Below are 21,267 nucleotides of genomic sequence, written 5' to 3' on the forward strand. Positions count from 1 at the left end.
CCGCGTCCCCTGCATCGGCAGGCGGACTCTCAACCACTGCGCCACAAGGGAAGCCCCTTATTTTACTTTTTAAATTAATTTTTATTGGAGTATAGTTGCTTTACAATGTTGTGTTAGCTTCTACTGGCATTCAGTATTTTAATCCAAGACTTAAAAAATGGAGTCACAGATGCCCTATCAAATTTCTGGAAAAATCCTTTGTGAAAATTCTTGTCACTTATGTTGAAATACTTTAAGAAAGAAAATGTGAAAACTTCTTTGAGCTTAGCATTTATTTACTGAAAAGGCAGTAGTTGTTAGATCAAATGTATAAACAAAACACTCAGTAACCACTACTTTATTATTTCTGAACTCAGAATGAGGAAACAGGAAATAATTGACTAGAACAACTTGAAATGAGTCATTAGCTTAGGCAAAGACAAAGACAGACAGTAGATTTTAAAGTTAAATAACCTCAATTTGCTGGTATTACTCTTGAGACCAGCAGCTCTCAATTTATGTTTAGGCAGAGGGCTACTATTTTGGTAAATAAAACCAATCAACCAACCAAAAAATTCACAGATGTTCCCTGGAGGACTGTGCCCAGAACTAGAAGTCAAGTTGCAACAATTTTGATAACAAATCTATAAAGAGATGTCTAGGTCTGGTACTCCGTGTATAATATTGACTTAAAAATTGAGTGCCTTAGACGGGATTACATTAGATCTTGAATCACGCATGATCCATGAACAAGGACTATAATGGATCACTAGTGATTCCAGACGCAGAATTTGAGGATCACTGCTCCAGACCGTTTTTTAGGGTCAAAAGATGTTTCCTTTTGACAACTGATTCGACTTCAGCTGAGTGGATGTAGTACTTCAGATCATAAGCTCAACTGGAGAGGCAGTGCTTACAGAAGAGCTTATGACTGTTAAAGACTGTAAAAAATATGACAATATCAATTCTCTCTTCTTTTTTGTTGCAGAAATGAGAGCCAAATTATTTCATTTGCTTTCATTGAATTACTTGGTATGTCTTATGTTCTTATCCTAGAAGATCCTTTCAGTTAAATATTCTTTAGTTCCAGGGTGTAAGTTCAAACCCCAAATCTTCTTCTTTCCTTTGAAGGAAACCTCTTTGAGGGAAGAGGGCGTCCTGGAAAATATACCCCAAATGCTCAAAACAGTACTCAAGACTATCTAAGATAATGCAGATCCGGATAAGGTCTTGCAACCACCGATTTTTGAAAACATATATAAAGGAGACGAAAATTATTCTTTTATCCCTGGCCAACAAGAATCTTGCCTTCTATAAACATCTTCTAGTCTTGAGGGTCCTCTGGGTCCTCCTTCTCCCCTCTAACTTTCAAGGAACCCTCTCTGAAAGGCACCGCTTTTTACCAGTGCTGGCTATTACACACTGAGTGCTTTGAATGTGATTATGAACTGACTGTTAGCGCCTTCAAATTGTCCACATAAGTAGAGGTCAAATGACTCACCACAATCTGATCCTGGCCCTTATCCAAGACTTTTCTGTAGGTCACATCATTGTCACCAAACCACTACAGACTGGCTATAGGTTAAAAGAATGTGTAAACATTACGATGCAATGTCTGGTAACTAGCAAGATATGTAAGTTGTGTGTGAAAAAAAACAAAAAACAAACCCCTGTCCTGTTCTTTAAAGGCGTAGAGGAGGTCCTAATTCATCGATAATACAATTCACCTTAATTTTAACTCAGAGCAGAAAGCTACCATCAGCACACTGTATGTAGCCATTGATCTTAATAAATATTTACTGAGGATTTATGCCAGGACACTTTGTTTTGGCTTATAGCCTCCATGCTGCTTCTGAAAATGCCCCATGGTGCTTCCACACTGTCACAGCAACGCTATGGAATCGATCCAATGACTGCTCTCAGGAGTACAGCATGTCATCGAGTCCCACGTATAGATGTCTAGATTCCTGTTAGATGAGGTCGCTAAAGGCTCTTAACACATTGGCACCAGGGCAATTAACGGTGGTTCACATATAATTAAAACAGACATTTGAAACCAAAGTTTGAAGTACATCATAAATCTTGGCATGATGAGAAAAGAAAAAAATTAGGGAAAATATGAATGTATTTCTTTTTAATAAAAAACATGAATTAGAAAGAAAGGCTAATATTAGCATCCTAAAGAGAGGCTTATTTACTATAATGTACAATGGAAGGCATTCAACTTTGACTCATTTTCCAAAACAGCTGACTAGCTGTTGCCCAATTAATACATTTTGGAAACTTTCCAGAAGTGATCCTTTCCATTTCCATTTACGAATTCACAGTTTTACTCCCCGCCTCCCGGCCGAGTTCTCAGTTTGTATTTTCAGCAGTCTTGGTGAGTGCTACCTGGCCTACACTTCTCAGTCTTGGGGCCTGGGAAGTCAGGTCAAAAGAGTTGGAGGAAAGAGAATCAGCAGACTTTGCAGTTCTCTGGAGCTTACCTACTGAGCCATCCATGGACTTCAAGACCTCTTGGGGCCTCCCAAATTGACTGGTGCTGACAGGATTTCTCACAGCGCTCTGAAACACACCGACGTGAATGACTAGAGACTATGAGAACAGCAACTCTAACCATGAAAATCTCTTTCTGTAATAGTCCAGAATGTCTGGGTGCAAGGATAAAAGAGGAAGTCTTTCTGAGGGTCAATGATTTGGGTAATTCCAGGCCCCCAGTATCCACTGTTCCCACGCACACAGCCCTGCAAAGCTTTTACTACCACGAGGAACGTCAGTTTGTATTAAAATATAAACAGAGCATTAGACGGCAGACCCAGTCTCCAAAGGAAATCTGGGAGACAATCATGGTCTCTAGGTTTTCTAAAATTACACAGGAGTAAAAACAATGAGGTTATAGTTTGGAGGGCAAAATTTTGCTTACATCGTGAAAATATAAATGACCCTCACATTTATTTTTAAAGCCCAATAAAATTACTATGTTTAAACTCAATGCAAATGAACGGTTGTGTTCGCCTCATGGTTCAATTCAATGATGCACTGCATTCCCCTCTCTGGTCTTAAAACCTCTATGGAGAAGTGGCCGGAAGAAACTGAAATGCAGTTCCTTGCGATGAAACTCTTTCTCAGTTGTGAGCCAGCCCTAGAGGCTTATGGGCTCAGGCACAGTTACTCACTCTTTCCTTTCTGGTCTAAATCTGGTTCGAGTATCTATCAGAGAAAGTCTTAAAGGGACTGAGGGAGAGTCAAGCGTGTAAGCACTGATGGGCCACTGACTTTGACTTTGAAAATGGTGGGTAATTGTAAGTGCTAGAGGCATCCAGATATAATGACTTCATACGGTGTTGGGAATATGGATATTTTGGTTACCACTAACTAGCTTGGTGATCATGGGCAAATATTTAACCTCTCTGGGTGTCAAGTTCTCCACCTGTAAAATTAGAGAGCTGACACAGATGATGTCTGAGATCTTGGACAGCTTTAAGGTGCATGGCCTATGACTCAGATTGGTTTTTAGATCAGTGGGAAGAACTATGTCCCCATTGCCTGCCTTCCTTTCCATCAGCCTACAGCACTTGGCTCCCAATGTAGGGCTACAAATTCAATTTCTTTAACATAGATACTCTTATTCAGGTTATATATTTCCCCTTGTATCCATTTTGGAAATAATGTTTCTCAAGGAATTTGTCCATTTCATCTATGTTGTCAAAATTGTTGGCCCAAATCCATAGTATTTTCTTCTTCTTCTTCTTCTCCTATTCTTCTATAGGATCTTCTATAGGATCTATGGTGATAGTCCTTCTTTCATTCTTGATTTTGGTATTTTCTTTTTTCTACCTTTTGTTTTTGATTAGTTTTGATAGAGGCTTCACTTGTATTCACTTTTCAGAAGAACCAACTTTTGATTCTTCCAAATGTTAATTTTATTATTATTTGAGATTCATTTCATTGACTTCTGCTCTCTTTATTTTTTTAATTTAAAAAATTTATTGATTTTTATTTATTTATTATTATTATTTTCTTGGCTGCACTGGGTCTTCATTGCTGTGCACATGCTTCTCATTGCAGTGGCTTCTCTTGTTGCCGAGCACAAGCTCTAGGCACGTGGGCTCAGTAGTTGTGGCTCGTGGGCTCTAGAGTGCAGGCTCAGTAGTTGTGGCACATGGGCTTAGTTGCTCTGTGGCATGTGGGATCTTCCCGGACCAGGGATCAAACCCGTGCCCTCTGCACTGGGAGCGTGGAGTCTTAACCACTGGACCGCCAAGGAAGTTCCTTAATTTTCTTTTATTTTTCTAGAATTTTAAGGTGGAAGCGTAGATAATTAATTTTAGAGGTTTCTTGTTTTTCTAATATAAATATTTAAAGCTATGGATTTCCTTTTAAACATTCTTTTAGCTGCATCTTACAAATTTCAATATGTTGTATTTTTTATTGTTCCATTCAAAATATTTTCTAACTTTTCTTGTGACTTCTTCTTTGGCCAATGGGTCATTTAAAAGTATTGCCTAAAATCCAAATATTTGGAGGAATTTATTGATATCTTTTTGTTATTGATTTCTAATATAATTCTGTTGGGATCAGATAAAATACTCTGTGATTTCAATCCTTTTAAATATATTGAAAGTTTTTAATAGACTAGCATATTGCCTTTTTTGTTTAATATTTCATGTGTGCTTGAAGAGAATGTATATTCTGCATCTGTCAGATGTAGTAGTCTATAAGTCTATTAGGTGACTTCTTGTTAGTGTCATTCAAATCTTCTGTATTGCTATTGACTTTTAAAAAAATTATTTGTTCTATCAATTGCTGAGAGTTGGCTGTTAAAGTCTCCTGTGATGATTGTGAATTTATCTATTTCCCTATTTAGTTTTGTCAATTTTTGTTTCATGTACTTTGAAGCTTTTTTATTAGTTGTACTACATTCAAAATTGTCATGTTTTTGATAAATTCAATTTTTTATATTATAAAATATCTCTCTTTATCTTGGATAATACTTATTATTTGAAGCCTACTATGACATAAATACAGTCACACTAGCTTTCTTATGATTAGTGCCTGGATAGTGTTTTATTCCCTATCTTTTTACTTTTAAACTGTTTGCAACTCTATATTTAAAGTGTGCTTCGGGACTTCCCTGGTGGTCCAGTGGTTAAGAATCCGCCTTCCAATGCAGGGGATGTGGGTTCCATCCCTGCTCGAGGAACTAAGATCCCACATGCTGCAGGGCAACTAATCCCGCGCACCACAACAAAGAGCCCGCATGCCGAAACTAAGACCTGACACAGCCAAAAAATAAATAAGTTTAAAAAAAAGTAAAGTCTTACATATATATAATTTAAAAAAATAAAGTGTGCTTCATATTGGTGGCATATAGTTGGGTTTGTATTATTATCTATTCTGATAATTCTGTTTTTAATTGGAGATTATATTTAATATAGTAATTGATATAGTTCAGTTGGCTAGATTTTTTGGTTGCTTTTGTTTTTTCATTTTCCTGCCATGCTAAGTTTCCTTTTGTCATATATCTTCTAAACAGGTTTCTAGGTGTCATCCTATCAACTTGGGCTGCTTTTCTATCTCTCAAAGGAAGTAGATCAATAGAACATATACACACTAAACATAGTCAAATGAACAGGGACATGGAAAATAAGTCAGTTGGGAACGTAGGTTCTAGGATGAATCACACAACTCATGGTCATTATGCAGAAAGGACTTATTAGAGGCTCAGTGTCAGTACTGGTGGTAGTTGTCTGGGACCAGCACCAGGCCTGATACTGCTGAATATTTTCTTTGGTGATTTGTGAAAATTATAATTAAAGGAGCAAATGATGTATTGCTGGGTGGAAAGGCTGGCCAGTCCATGGTTGCCCAGATTATAATAATGAAATACTATGTTGGAGGAATAATGAGTAGCAAACAAAATGAGTGTTAATCAGGTAAATCTTCAGCTGATACACTTAAAAACAAAGCTAAAAATATTCTAAGCTAATAAGGATGAACAAGATTAGCAGGAAAAAAGTCTTGAGGTTAACATGAATAAGCAAATGATTCTTTTACCACTGAAGTTCAACAATTTAAAAATATTATTGTGAGACTAGGATTCAGAAATAATAATAAAGCAAGTCACAGTGGTGACCTAACTTCTATACTTAGCACCAGTGTGCTATGTCCAGTTCTAGATTCCCTAATTAACCTGGGAGAACTGGAGAGATTTCAGGGAAGCATCAGAACTTTGGTTTTAGAGCTAGACCAATAGTCAGAGATAAATCTGTCCAAACTTCACATTTTACTGATGATGAATCTCAGAAAGGTTGAAGTGTTTTATCCAAAGGCACACACTTAGTTTGTGGCAGAATTGTAACTACAGCCTTAACTTTTAATCCTTTGCCTATTGCTCTTTCCAGCTCTCCAATGAACTAGGGATTTTGAAATGAGAGGAGATGAGGAAAGATGCAGGGAAGTGAGATTATTCATTATAGAGAAGAAAATGTTCAGATTAGATACAATACCTATCATCAAACCTATAAGAATTTCTTATTTAAACGATGACCAGACACTCTTCATCTCCTCTAACCAGGGACTTCATTCCCACGGATGACTGAAGGAAAGGAAATGCACAAGAAAGTATTACAGGAGGAATTTAGGAAACACAGAGCGAGAACCATTACTTATTAGTGTGGCAGCTCATAGTACCTGTTCCCCAGAAGTTTGATTTTTTAAAATTCGGATATGTTTCACCTATGTAAAATGGTAATTGCTACAGATGGGAGGATCTTGTTCGAGATCCCTAAGCTTCCACACTAGATCATTTTTATTTGCCCTTATTGTGTGCCTCTTTATCATTCTCTTACGAGATCTTATTCCAAGACAGAGAAATAAAACTTGAAACCAATTAAATATTCTTGTTCTTAGTACCATCCAATACCATTCCCAGAGTGAGCTGACTCCCTGCTGAGCCTTTATTGTAAGATTGCCACTTTTATCTTTTACTATAAACTACAGGGTTTTGGTGTTAGGTGAGACAGTTTACCTAAGCACGCCCTTGGCTGACCAAAATGTACTCACAAGAGCTACTGGAAAGTATGACCCCACTTGTCAGCAGCAAATGGAATTCTTCTTAGTTACTATTATGGCAAAATGTTAGCTTGTTAAGTTGTGAATTGCTCGAGATAACAATTTATTACCAGCTTACTGGGTAAATAAAAACCTGGATACTACAAACTGCATGAAAAACTACAATTAAAAGTCATTGCCTGTAGTGCATTTTGCTTATAAGGCCAATACTTTTTAAATGGAAAGCAAGTTCAAGTAACATTAAAATCTGTATTACATAATTTCAGACATATAGACTGGGAACAACATGCATGATCTTCTTAGAAATTCAGAGATTGATTGTTGTTACTTTACTCTCCTGTGCTACAGATAAAACAACATCACATCTTTGATAGTTGAAAGTAAATTGAAATTCTTTTTTAGGCAAGTACTTTCAGTCAAGAAAAACAGCTTTATTTTAGTTTATATCAAGGTTGATTCTTTTCCATTATGTAGGAGTGTTTACAAATGATTTTGACAAAGGTCACACAACCAAATCATTATTTTTCTTTAAAGAATGCGCCTCTATAAGAGACAACAAAATGAGAACCCGTCAAAGAAAGTAAATAAGTTTACTTCTCTTGAACATACATGAGGATCATTTGACTTGTCCACATCCCAGATAATTTACAAAGGAAGAAAACAATTACACTATAACACCCAGTTGTTTGGAATGGCTTTGGTGTTTTTAAAAACATCTCGTATTTCATGTTGTTTTCCATCGAGGAATATGCACCCATTATAGGACATTATAAAGTATTTTGCTATCCCATGGAGCCTGTGTCATACATTTTTTAGGCCCAGTCATATTCTCCATATATAGAGACAGGAGTTATGTGTAGTGGACTGGGTAAGAGCTTGAACAATGGAATCTGAGAAAGCTGGTTTCATATCTGGACTCTATTTACTTCCTGTGAATGAACACTGTGGGCAAGTCACTTAACCTTTAGCTTCTCTGTGCTTGTGGATGATTACTCAATTACACCCTTTTTTTTTTTTTGTGGTACGCGGGCCTCTCACTGTTGTGGCCTCTCCTGTTGCGGAGCACAGGCTCCGGACGCGCAGGCTCAGCGGCCATGGCTCACAGGCCCAGCTGCTCCGCGGCATGTGGGATCTTCCCAGACCGGGGTATGAACCCGTGTCCCCTGCATCGGCAGGTGGACTCTCAATCACTTGCACCACCAGGGAAGCCCCAATTACACCCTTTTGATTCTAGTAACTGGGAGGGAAGGTAACATTCACCTCTGACTTCTGTATTATTATTATTTTTTGCTTGTCCCTAAGCTTACTCACTATGAGAGAAGGCAGAACAACCTGTAGAAGTCCAAGAAAGCTGGTAGTGACGACACTGCAGCCCTATAGGACACCCCACAGTATTCTCCACCCTGGAGGGAACACCAGTACCTTTCTCTATCTTGGACAGAATGAATCTTAAGACATCATCTTGAGTGTCTGTAAACATCAATAGATAGACTTTGCCACTGTTTCGTTTAAAATTACACATGTGGTATACATTATGTGAATATTAATTAGAGTGATACCAGAATCAGACCTTCCCTTTTGCAACCCAATAGGGAGTTAGAGTTAGATGCCATGATTTCCAGAAAGTCAAGCATTCCACAAAGAATAGCACTAGAGCTATTCTGAGGACTCCCATGGACCTCTATGGCATATTTTATTCATTTCTCTGTACCTTTAATAAGTATGGAAAATGTCTTAGTTAGCTTGGGCTGCCATAACCGAAGAGCACAGACTACGTGTCTTAAGCAACAGAAATTTATTTTCTTATAGCTCTGGAGGCTGGAAAGTTCAAGATCAAGGTTCGAATGGGTTCTGTTTCTGGTGAGACCTCTCTTCCTAGTTTGTAGATGGCCATCTTCTTGCTGTGTCCTCACATGGCCTTTCCTTTGCGTGCATAAAGAGAGAGAGAAAGAGAGAGACAGAGACAGAGACAGAGAGACAGAGAGACCTCTTCCTCTTATGCTAAGGTCCTCAGCCCTATCAGACTAGGGACCCATCCTTGTGACCTCATTTAACTTTAATTACCTCCTTAGGGGCCTGTCTCCAAAGACAGTCACATTGGAAGTTAGGGTTCAACATGTGAATTTGGGGGCACAATTGAGTCCAAAGTAGACAATAAATAGGGAGATTTACTGGCATTGTCTTAATTTCTTAAAGTATTTTTATGAAAAAGGCAATTATTTAAATGTATAAGTAAATGTGATTTGATTTTTTTTACCTTTGCTAGATTTTTTAAAGGTAAAATACATTTGTATCTTTGCTTGACTTTGCTAGACTTTTATATTTATGAAATGTATTTCAGATATTTCCTAAATCTGAAAATGACCTTGTTATATCACTAGCTGTTGGGTTCAGAAGATCACCATAGTCTTCTAAAGTGTCTTGAGAAAAACCATGCGGAGAGCAAAAGACATTAACGTCATATTATAAGGCTAGAGAGATTGAGTACAGCGCCTCCAGTGTAAAACTCATAAAACTGAGGTCTAAAGAAAATCGCAAATAAGTAACTGAGACACCTCTGCAACCTTGACGAGCCTCTGACCTCACTGATCTTTGCTTTCCTCATTAACTCATCCACAATCCTTCTTGCTCCTATCCCGGTTCTGTTAAAGTCCAGAATTAAATGTAAAACTCTTCTGTGGATCCAAGGTGTAACCCGAACCTATAGCTGAAGAAATTCTTGTGCCTGTGTAGTGGTGGCACAACTTTGACCTTACAAATTGATCCAATAAATCTGAATTTCAAAGTGAGTAGAGATTCCTAGGAATTCTGTAGGTCATAAGATGACCTTATTTAGGAGAACAAATAATGTAATAATATACAGCCACGAAGAGAAAGACATCAACTCCGAACTGAAGCAATTTATTTAACACTTGAAGTTGTTGGCATATTTAACAGTCATCAGATAGACCATAATACTGATAAAGCATTATATGGGTTAATTTATAAAATGTATTCTTAGCAGTTATGTAATAAACAACACTTGTCATTGATTGAGTACCTACTGGCATAATTGCTTTGCTTTCCAAATTGAGACAATCTTCCAATGTCACATAAAGTATTTTAAACTACTATGAAACATACATTCATTTGCTCATAAACTGAAGATTTTATAACAAGGGCAAAATAATTAAAATTTTAAAAACAAAATCATAGTTTTTTAAAATATTTATTTATTTATTTGGCTGCATCGGGTCTTAGTCGTGGCACGCAGGATCTTCATTGCGACATGCGGGATCTTTTTTTTTTTTTTTTTAATTGCAGCATGTGGGATCTTTCAGTCACGGCATGCTAACTCCTAGCAGCAGCATGCCAACTCTCAGCTGCGGCACGCGGGATCCAGTTCCCTGACCAGGGATGGAACCTGAGCCCCCCGAACTGTGAGCATGGAGTCCTAGCCACTGGACCACCAGGGAAATCCCCAAATTATAGTTTCTTTTTGTTTTTTTTTTTTGCGGTAGGCGGGCCTCTCACTGTTGTGGCCTCTCCCGTTGCGGAGCACAGGCTCCGGACGCGCAGGCTCAGCGGCCATGGCTCACGGGCCCAGCCGCTCTGCGGCATGTGGGATCTTCCCGGACCGGGGCACGAACCCGTGTCCCCTGCATCGGCAGGCGGACTCTCAACCACTGCGCCACCAGGGAAGCCCTAGTTTTTTTAAAGGTAGTAAATATTTTATTATATCCAAAAGTATTGAGTTCCAGTGCAGTGAAAGCTGTCAATTCACTCAACAAACCTCAAGAAACCGAAGAAACAGAGACCCTCATTTAATCTAAAGAGAGAGAAGACTGATGGCTAAAAACAACCAGGTGCTAAGTTCAGTATTCCTGCTGTGGTTATGAAGATTGTAAAGAAGAATCTATAATCTCATGCTTTTTTAAAATTTGGCTAATAAGCATGCATGCCTGTCTGTGTATGTTTCAAGTCTTCCCTTTTACTAAGCCTCAGATTCAGCTCTTGCCTCTCTTCTCTATGTGGATTTGTCTTGTAACGTGGAGTATAAGACTCTCTCTGGCAGACACCGTACAACTATGTCTGCTGTGGCACACATCTATCTTGAGCAGTCAGCACACCAGACCAGCCTATCCATGAGGAACCTTCTCTCTGGAAGCCAGAGTGCCCTTTACTAATTGATTTTTAGTAGAGAACTGAAGGGTAATCTTCCTAGGAGAATTGATTCTTCTCACCTAGGAGAGATGACTCTTCTGGAGAAGAGTTTGCTTTCTCTGGGCTGCTCTTCTGACTTTGAACTAACAGAATTATTTGAAGAAGCCCAAAGCATCACCAGTTTCCTCCCACCCCCAGTTCTGAAGATACACCACACAATCACCTAGAGGCATCTCAACTAAGTGAGCATGACTGTCCTAATTAGGCAAGAGTCCTCACTATTAAATATTATTAGACTTAATTTGGTGCCCTAGAAAATTCTCGATGAAGTCCATCCCACTAAGGGCAGGGCATTGTAAAACCACAGCAACACGCTCAGAAAACACTTCTACGGTAATGTTTATTAGGTCCCAAACTATATCATTTGGCGACATAATCTCTAGGGTTATGGAAACACCAACCATTAAAGTTGAAAAGAACTCTGGAAATGCCATCGTCTCTGACCCTGTCACTTTACAGATGAGGAAATAAAAACCCTTGGTGGTGTGGCTGATTAGTAAGGAGAAATAAGACTAGATTTTAGGCCTCCTGACTCTTCCAGCCAAGAGCCCTTTACATGATACCATTATACATCCTAAAATATGCCAGTGATTGAAAGCACATCTTGAAAGCTGTGATCTCTCAATGTGGCTGTATTGGTGGTGGTGGGATTACAGTACTTAGCTTTGCATTTCTAGTGTTTTAACCTTGAGGAAATCAATCTTACTGCATCTGATTTTTGTTAACTATAAATCAGGGATAATTTTGTCTATCTCATGAAGCTGTGGTGAAGATTTAATAAATACTGAATGACAAGGTGCTTTCTGCAAATATAGTGTTAAAATGGAGATGACAGTGTTTCTCTAGAAGTTTATCTGCGACTTTTGGCTCCAGATGGTGGATGTACATGTGTTTATCTCTACCCTACTACCCACCATGAAACCCTGTTAAAATAATAGTAGAGAATAAGGGAGATAAAATCCTGTAACAATAAGAAAATGGTGGCCAGGGAGAGGGGAGGTGAGCATCAATAGATGAGATTTTCACAGATTTCTAGGAGACAAACATGGGATGAAGGGCTGGTGGGCAATGAAGCTGACCAGTGGACAGACATGAGTTCATGTGGAGAGACTTATGGCTCTGGCTGGAGATGGCTTTCCTTGAAGAACCCTGAGAAGGATTAGGACTGAGAAATGGCAGGTACTATTGAAGGTAAAGAAAGGTATGGGACTAACAACAGAGAGCACAACCCGACTGATCTTCACTAACAAAACACCTGGCATCAAGGTATCTACTCACCACCACTACCCCTGCTACCGCAACCACTGGAACCAAAGGGCTCTTCTCTAAAGAAACTGAAGGAAGTGGTAGAAGTTAGGGCAGATGGCGCTCTCTGTATTCTGCTGCTTAGGGGCACCAAACTATGAGAGTCCCTTGCCTGCCAGTTCCCCCTAGGTAAACATTGCTTGTAGAGAATCCCTATCTCTATACCAGAGCTCAGAGTGAACTTGTGTGTTGCTTTTTTCATTAATATGATAAGGCAACAGAGAAACAGAGGCATTTTTAGAAAGCCTGCAACATGAAAGAGAAAGAAGTAAAGAGAAAAATTAACTTTAGAGAAAAATAAGAGAATTCAGGAAACAGAATGAAAAGTCTCTAAATGGCATCCTTAGATAGACTCAAGAGGATATTACATCCATGAAAAGTAAAACAATATGAAAAAAGGACAGAGGAAAAAAAAGAGCTCCTGGAATTAAAAATTATTGCTGAGATTTAAAAAAAATACAATGTTTATAAGAAAAGGTAAACGATAAAATGTTTCAGAAAATAGTCAAAAGAATGCAAGAAGGAAAATATGTGAAAAGATTTTTAAAAATAATCAATCTAGCAAATATATTGTCCAAATAATGAGTTTCAAAAAGAAAGAAAATTAACATCGGATGAAAAGACATTATTATCAAAAAATAACAGGAGAAAATTTCTTGTAGCAGAACATGGACATTAAGATTGAAAGGGCTTAATAACATCTATACAAAATGAATGAAAAACACATAATCAGGAACTTCAGTGTGAAATTTCAGAACACTGAAGATAAAGAGAAGTCGCTAAAACTTCCAGAGAAAATACATGTGTATGTATATATATTTAATGCTCAAAGTCAAGAAGAAAACTCACATACGCTTTTTCAACAGCCACTCTGAATGCTAAACAACAAAACAAAGCCTTCGAGGCTGGGAATATGATATACAACCCAGACTAACTATCAAAGAAACGTGGTATCAGAATAAACTCTTCTCAGAGACTCAGCCTCCCAAGCTTTCTCAGAAGTTTTTGAGGATATTTGTCAGCAAAGTGAGGGAAGGGACCCAGAAAGAAGAGAAGCAGAAGCTCAGTAAATTGTGTATCCACGCCAGGAGAACAGTTGAAGGAGGTCTCAGAACGCCAGCTGCCCGACAGTCCCACCAGAGCAACCAGGACAGATGGGGAGAGGAAGGAGGCTGTGGAGGGATCACTGCGAGGGGGGCAGCCATGATCCTACAGAAAATAAATGATAAAGGGAGAATATGATAACAATTGAGAATATACTAAAGGCAAATGAATCAAGAACGAAAAAAGCACTTACACAAAAGGAAACGCCAGTGAACAATATTTATATAATTGCACTAACAGAAACACTAGTATTGATTTTCAACCCTTTCAAATAATCTATAGCCAAAGTACAGAAAACTTAGCAATGCTAATAAAATGTAAACTTATCTATGCTTATAGAATATTATGAGCATGTCAGTGTAACAATCGAATTACAAATGATAGAAATTGTAGTCAGGGGAAAAAGCTGGAGGAAATGGAGGGAGTGGGTAATACCTCAGATAAGAAAGTATGGAGACATATGACATTGCCTTTGGGTGACTAAGAAATAAAAAATTTAAATATATTTTTTTCTTAGAGTTACAGAGGTTATGTTTGGAGGAAGCAAAAATAATGACATAATTATGTTTGGTAGGAGACTGGCATTAGTGATGGAGAATGTAAATAAGTTGTTGTTAACTTCTATAGATAAACCCTAAAATTCAGAAATCAAGATATAGCAGTATAGGTAAATTGTTTAGAGATACAGGGATAATTATCCAAAGAATAAAGGAGTTAAAAGTGGTTGCTAGGAGAGGAACTAGAGAAGGATGAGTGATGGAGTCAGGAAGGGCTTAATCCCTTTCATACTACACTGTAATTGACATTGTTGGTTGACTATCCCAAATCTATTTGCCCTTTCTTCCTTCTTGAGACTGCCCTGATTTTGTCTGTATTCACTTGTACCTAAACTCCAAAGACAATCACATTTCCTTTGCTTGGGATCTGCCCAGCGGAATGGGAAAGGAAGGCTCATGGGGTGGAGGAGGGGTGTTAGGACATATGCTGTATCCTCTTCCTGATGATGTTGCCATATGTGGATGAGACACCTTAGGGCCAGTGAAGCCATTTGAGTGTGAGATGAATTGGAAAGAACACAGGTTCTTCATGACAACTGTGAGTGGCTGGATTAACCAGCCTTGAAGCCTACTGTAGTATCAGATAATCCTCCCCTTATTTTTTCAGTCAGTTGATTCAAGGCTTTTGTTACTTGCAGCCAAAAGTATCCAAATGGATACATAAAGCCCTCCTGTATTATTTGATCTTATAAAGCATAAGAAAGTATTATATTCATTAGAAATAAAGATAAAAAACAGTGTATTTAACATTACAAATTTTACTCTAAACACAAAAAGTCCTCCCTCAGCATTGTACAGTTTTATTTTTTATACAGCAGGTTCTTATTAGTTATCCATTTTATACATATTAGTGTATACATGTCAATCCCAATCTCCCAGTTCATCCCACCCCCACCCCCACCCCCCGCCACCATGCATCGCATAGTTTTAAAACATGTGTTTTTAAAAATTATCCAGTCGCAACATCAGCCAGTGGGAAGGTGTGTAAAAGTAAAAGGGAAGTCTACGTGCCCAGGAGTCATTAAGCCTCAGCACTGCACATCTTCTCAAACTGCAGTGTGCATAGTTTTTACTGTGATTATGTATTTTACCAAAAAAAAAAGTTCATACTGTATATACTCTTTCACAACTTGCTTTTTCACACACACTATGTCACAGATACACTTCCCTGTTATGAACTTTTTTATGACTGTAGAGATTTCTGCAGATGGACGGACCACAATTTATTTAACCTGCACCTTATTAATAGATATTTAGATTGCCTTCAGTTTTTACTAATACAACAAATGCTGCCAGAAACATTCAGACACATGCTTCTTTGTACCAGTATTTTTCTAAGATAAATTCCAAGATGTGAAATTGCTGGTTCAAAGGACACATATGTTTTAAATTTTAATAGATTAGAAATTGAAAACCCCCTTCCCCCCAAATGGGCTGCGCTATTTTACACTCCCACTAAAAATACAGGAGAAGTCATTTTGCCACATTTTTACCAACCACTGATATTATTAACCTTTTAAAATTTTAGCTCACTGTTGTTTCAATTTGACTTTTTCTGATAAGTAGTGGAGTTTATCTTCTTTTCATATGTTTATTAGCCATGCATATTTTTATTCATATATTTACATTATTATTATCTTCCTACTTAGCTATTTGTGTTTTTCTTGTTATGTTGTGTTCTTTGTCTCTTACAAATATTCCCTTTATTATATACGATCCAAGTATTTTCTCCCAAACTGTTGTTTGTCGGTCTTTTAAGTTTTTTATTGATAAGTGTCACAATGTTATGATCCAGGGCTTTAAAGACTTGGGTAATAATATTTATTTGTTTGACCTTTCTTATTGTCTGCATTAAAAATAAATTAAAGCAATACCAAACTATTGAGCAAATTCTTATTGAATGCCCACTGTGTCCAGTAATCTCAGAAGACACTAAGGTAGAAAGACAATCTCTGATTATAAACATCATCCAATACACGGAAGCGATAGACCTGTTAGAATAAATAATTCTACTACGGTAGGTTTTTAACATAACAGATGTTGGAGACAGGGGAGAAAGAATGCTTAAAACTACCTATGGATTGTCAGAGAAGAACTCATAGAGGGGGAAGAATGAGTTTGCTATTTCTATGAGTTCTTAACTTTTTATACTGTTGAATTCTTATTATATACTAATAGTGTATGAATCAAATATAATTTTCAACTTTTTAGTAGATTTAAAAAATTATTGATTCTCAAAATTTTAATAAATAAATTCTTCAAAATGTATGTATCTTATATTGCCATTAAGTCGTGTGTTTTTAAAGAATTGAATAATGAGTCACGTGAATGTGAAACACACAGAACTATTGCCTTTTTTAAGCATTCATTCTAATATTTCAATTCCTATTTTTAATAATCTGAAATCCTTTATACTTACAGAAATATGAACTATCTAGCATTACTTTCTAGAAACAATTTACAGATGCATGTTAAAGGAAAAGTAACAGTTCCTCGCAATACCTTACGCAGCCTCTCCACACACGTTTAATGGAGGAGACGTCAGAATGCTTCTTTTCAATCTTTGAAATCTTCCTTTGATACCCCTACCCCTACCCTCTTCAACCTTGACATCTGTCTCGTCTTGCATCAGCTATCCCACAACAAACTCAAGATAAAATGGTGAATGCAACTGCTCATAATATCTCAATACCTCTTTCATCAGTTAGGGTGTTAAGTACATTGGAAGGCTAGACTACCATCAACAAGGAACCATGAGGTATTGAAATAGTTTTCACATGCCAATCTGTAGCCCAGTTCTGTTCCTATGACCTTTACAGCATTTCTGATCCTTCTCCACCCCATCCCCTTCTTTCCTTATTGAAAAGCGCAGTCCTTTTTCAATATTCATCTGAAAACCACAACTTTCATCTCCAATGTATCTCTGGTACTCCCTCCCAAGAAAGTCAGAGCATAACCTCTGAATACTTTGAATTTTTTAATAATAATAAGAAAAAGTCAAGGTAACTTGGCTCTACCTGTAGTTCTAAGCAATCAGAGATATGTTTCTAAATAGCTCTGGGGGATTTCACCATATGACTCCTATTAATGGAAATTGCTGAGCTAATCACTCCGTGTGACATTACAAATATTAGCTTCCCGTCCAACTTTGTTTGAAGATTTTCTGTTATTTCTTTTGCTGTTAGAACAAGAACTGTAAATCTGGAAAGGATTTTTAAGATCAATCAAGTCAGTCTTCTAATTTTACAGATGAAGAAATGTTTCAGAGGTTGTTACTGACCATTAAATGGCTGTGTGATTTTGAGCAGTTGGATCCACTGACTTTAAAGACTGGCTTGGAATTTAGGAAAGATGTTTTTAGGCATTATCTACATAAAAGATAAGGGGAAGTGAGGAAACTTGAAGCATAAGCTAGGTTATCTGAATTCAGTGTTGCAAGGGTTTTCTTTTATCCTACAAGCATTATTATTAATGGTTGTGTCCATATTTGGAAGTTGTCCACTTAAAAGATTATATTGTAGAGAACATAAGGGTCACCAGATCAGCCAGCTAAAGGTTTGTCATTATTAATAGGGGCTAATATGGCAGAACAATTTCTCTATATTTTGTTATGGCTCCTTGAATAAAAACCCTGCAAGTTGCAGAAGCATCATAAAAATTAGATTTTAATAAGTTTTGGTTGAGTGGGTTTCCACTGTACAGATCACTGTTAAACCCCTCTTGGACTTTCAGTGAAGTTAAACAATTCTGAATAGCTTTTGAATGAGTGATGAACAAGTCACAAGATGGGACAAAATGCCCTGCTTGTATTTGGCATGCCAAAAATTCTTTCTCAATAACATTGCAATCCTTCTTGCAGTTTCTTTCTCAGTAACATTGCAATCCTTGCAATTTGCAGAAATTGAAATTCTTCTACATTTGTAGGTTTAGTCCATTTATTTCAATCAAATGAAATGCCTGTTTTTCTTTTATGATATCATGTTTTTTGCTTTTTTTTTTTTTTTTTTTTTTTACGGTACGCGGGCCTCTCACTGTTGTGGCCTCTCCCGTTGCGGAGCACAGGCTTCGGACGCGCAGGCTCAGCAGCCATGGCTCAGGGGCCCAGCCGCTCCGCGGCATGTGGGATCTTCCCGGACCGGGGCACGAACCCGTGTCCCCTGCATCGGCAGGCGGACTCTCAACCACTGTGCCACCAGGGAAGCCCTCATGTTTTTTGCTTTTTTACTTTAGTTTTTTAGGATAGAAGAAATAGGTTCTTTTGGTGATTTTTTCACAATTAAATATTTTAACATATTACTAGGATTACACACGGCATATGGTGTACTTTACAAGCTATTATCCTTTCAAATATCTTCTCAGGTGGAGAAAAAACATTCGGCATTTATTCATGTATGACTCATGATCTTCTGACTTCGTATTTGTGGTGGCCATAGTGACCCAGGGCTTAAAAAAGCACAAACTATTTCAAGTCAAATCTGACTTTTATCTTTGTCTCTTAAGCTTCTATTCCAATTAAGGTGGAATACTGTGAAAAACAACAGTTCATACAGTTTGTTTTTCGTTAGGGAGAGGCAAATGTGTGACTAATTAAAAGAAAGCCAATCACTATTGCTGTTATAATTTCAAACCTAAAATTTTCTAGAAAAGAAATCCTTTCTCATGTATATATTTCTATCTGGAAAAGTGATTTTTCATCGAACTATTTGAGAAATGAGTGGCCGCTTACTTAAAGCCACAAATATGACAATTTCACATGTGGAGGTTTTTGAGTTATTTTTTAAGATCTTAATTTCTCTCACTGCATAGAGAACAGATGACTCTCATTTCACCATATACTGGATTTTATCATGGTGAAAGATGATTTAATAACTGCAGCCTAACTATTCATGTTATTTCTACTTTGTACTTCCTAAGGAATAGCTCATTACATGACATCAAAGCCAAATCCTGCAATTAGGAAAGAGTTTATATTAACTGGATTTTGGAAAGAGGAAACAACAAAACCACTCCAAATTCTTGAAACAACAAAAGAGAAAACACAGCAAGAAAACAAGCCTTGGCATTTGCTCATCTCTTTTAACCCTTGCTCCTTCATAAAATAAAAACAGGTTGGAGGAATTGTGAACAAAGGGTCTTAATTGCAAAAAAATTTTTAGGAGTGTTTGAAAGGAAATGACAGAGTACATTCATTGAGCCTGGACCAAGCATGCTTGTCTCATGTTTTTAGTTTTGTTCTCTTTAAATACTCATTTAGAATCTGAACTTAGTAATGACACTATGGGATCCTTTCACTTATGTTGTACAGAGAATAGTGGTGAACTCAGGACAACCAACCAACCAAAGAAACAGAAGCATATTTGGAAAAATAAGCCGTGAGGCACAGCTCATGCAAAGAAATCTCATCCCTGGGTCCATGTATGCTTGGTGGGAAGAATCAACATGCTAAAGCTGGAGCCCCTGTGCTGTTAGGGATGAGCTTGGCTTCCGGCCGTGCCTTTTTCAAAGGTACAGAGATTTGTGGAGAGAAATGCACTGATGACAGGTGGGCTCTTCCCTGCTAAGTGGGATGGACAGAGGGGGTTGGCACAATAGCTTGCAATATTCGAGTACAATGATTTTTGTTTCTTATAAAGACGGAAGCTATTCTTTTTAAGCATGTGGTTTCAATGGTGCATGTTTGATTCATGACTAAGAAATCTTTTCCTCCATGATGTATTAGCACCCTTGTATAATTAAAAGTTTCCCTCCTGAAACTTATATTGGGTTGAATTCTGTTTTACCAAGGTAGTGAATATGGCATGGACCATTTAGGTTTAAAACACATCAAAAGTGTGGAAATTTGAGATGTTTTCTCCAACTATTTGTGGGTGGACAAAACAATTACATCTTGAATTTAATACAGTAAAAATCTCTGTCCTTCCTCTACAGTTTGCAGGCATTAGATATAATACTGGTGTGAACAACTTAGAGAATTCTTAGTTTCATCTCCACCTCAATCTTGTCAGAATGACAGGGGTGTGTGAGCTTAGTTGGATTTAACTGGATATGAACCTGAGCACATATTACACATGCAAATCGAGTCTCCTTTTTTAACCATAAAAGGCATGAACATAAATTCCAAAGCTGATTCCACAGTAAATGACATGGGATGGCAATATTAATTCCCTTTGTGGACCTGTTTGTCCTGCTGTAAGACAGAAAACTTTACCTCTCTTGAGGCTTGTCCTTGCAAGCCCATAAACATTTACCTGTCTAAACTTATAATTAAAAAATATATCCTAATCCTTTAGCAAGTAATTATATTGAGTATTATTTACCCTTCGTAAGAAATCCCTTAAAGATCTAAAGGGTGACAGCCTCATCAACTTTTTTTTTTTTTTTTTTTTTATGGTACGTGGGCCTCTCACTGTTGTGGCCTCTCCCGCTGCTGAGCACAGGCTCCGGATGCGCAGGCTCAGCAGCCATGGCTCACAGGCCCAGCTGCTCCGCGGCATGTGGGATCTTCCCGGACCGGGGCACGAACCTGTGTCCGCTGCATCGGCAGGCGGACTCTCAACCACTGCACCACCAGGGAAGCCCATCATCAACTTTTTATTGCCTCTCTTGATGCATTTCCATTTTTGGAACTCTCCCCTTACTTTCTGCTTGACATACAGGAACACAAAAAGAAATTCAAAGGAAGGTATCTTGAAAGAAGAACTTCATTAAATCATTATCAAATTAGAAAAACTACATACTCAAATATCCCACACATGTATAATAAGATGAGAGATACATGTGTTTGCATGTTTGAATGAGATATACAGTCTTGGCAAATGTAAATATGCATAGTTTTCTCATACAACACGATTAGAGAAAATTACATATTACATATTTAGCCAATTACTCTTCAGAATAATTTTCTTCATATTTTCCTTCTCCTGAGCTAAAATGGCCTTGATGACCCACTGCTACCTTCCTTTTCTGCAGTCTCACCCTCACCCACTCCCCTCTTCTGCTCTGCTCTACCATCCTTCACATTTTATGCCTTTACGCAGGGCCACCT

The sequence above is a fragment of the Stenella coeruleoalba genome, assembly GCF_951394435.1.
Source record: "Stenella coeruleoalba genome assembly, chromosome: 6".
Taxonomy (NCBI): domain Eukaryota; kingdom Metazoa; phylum Chordata; class Mammalia; order Artiodactyla; family Delphinidae; genus Stenella; species Stenella coeruleoalba.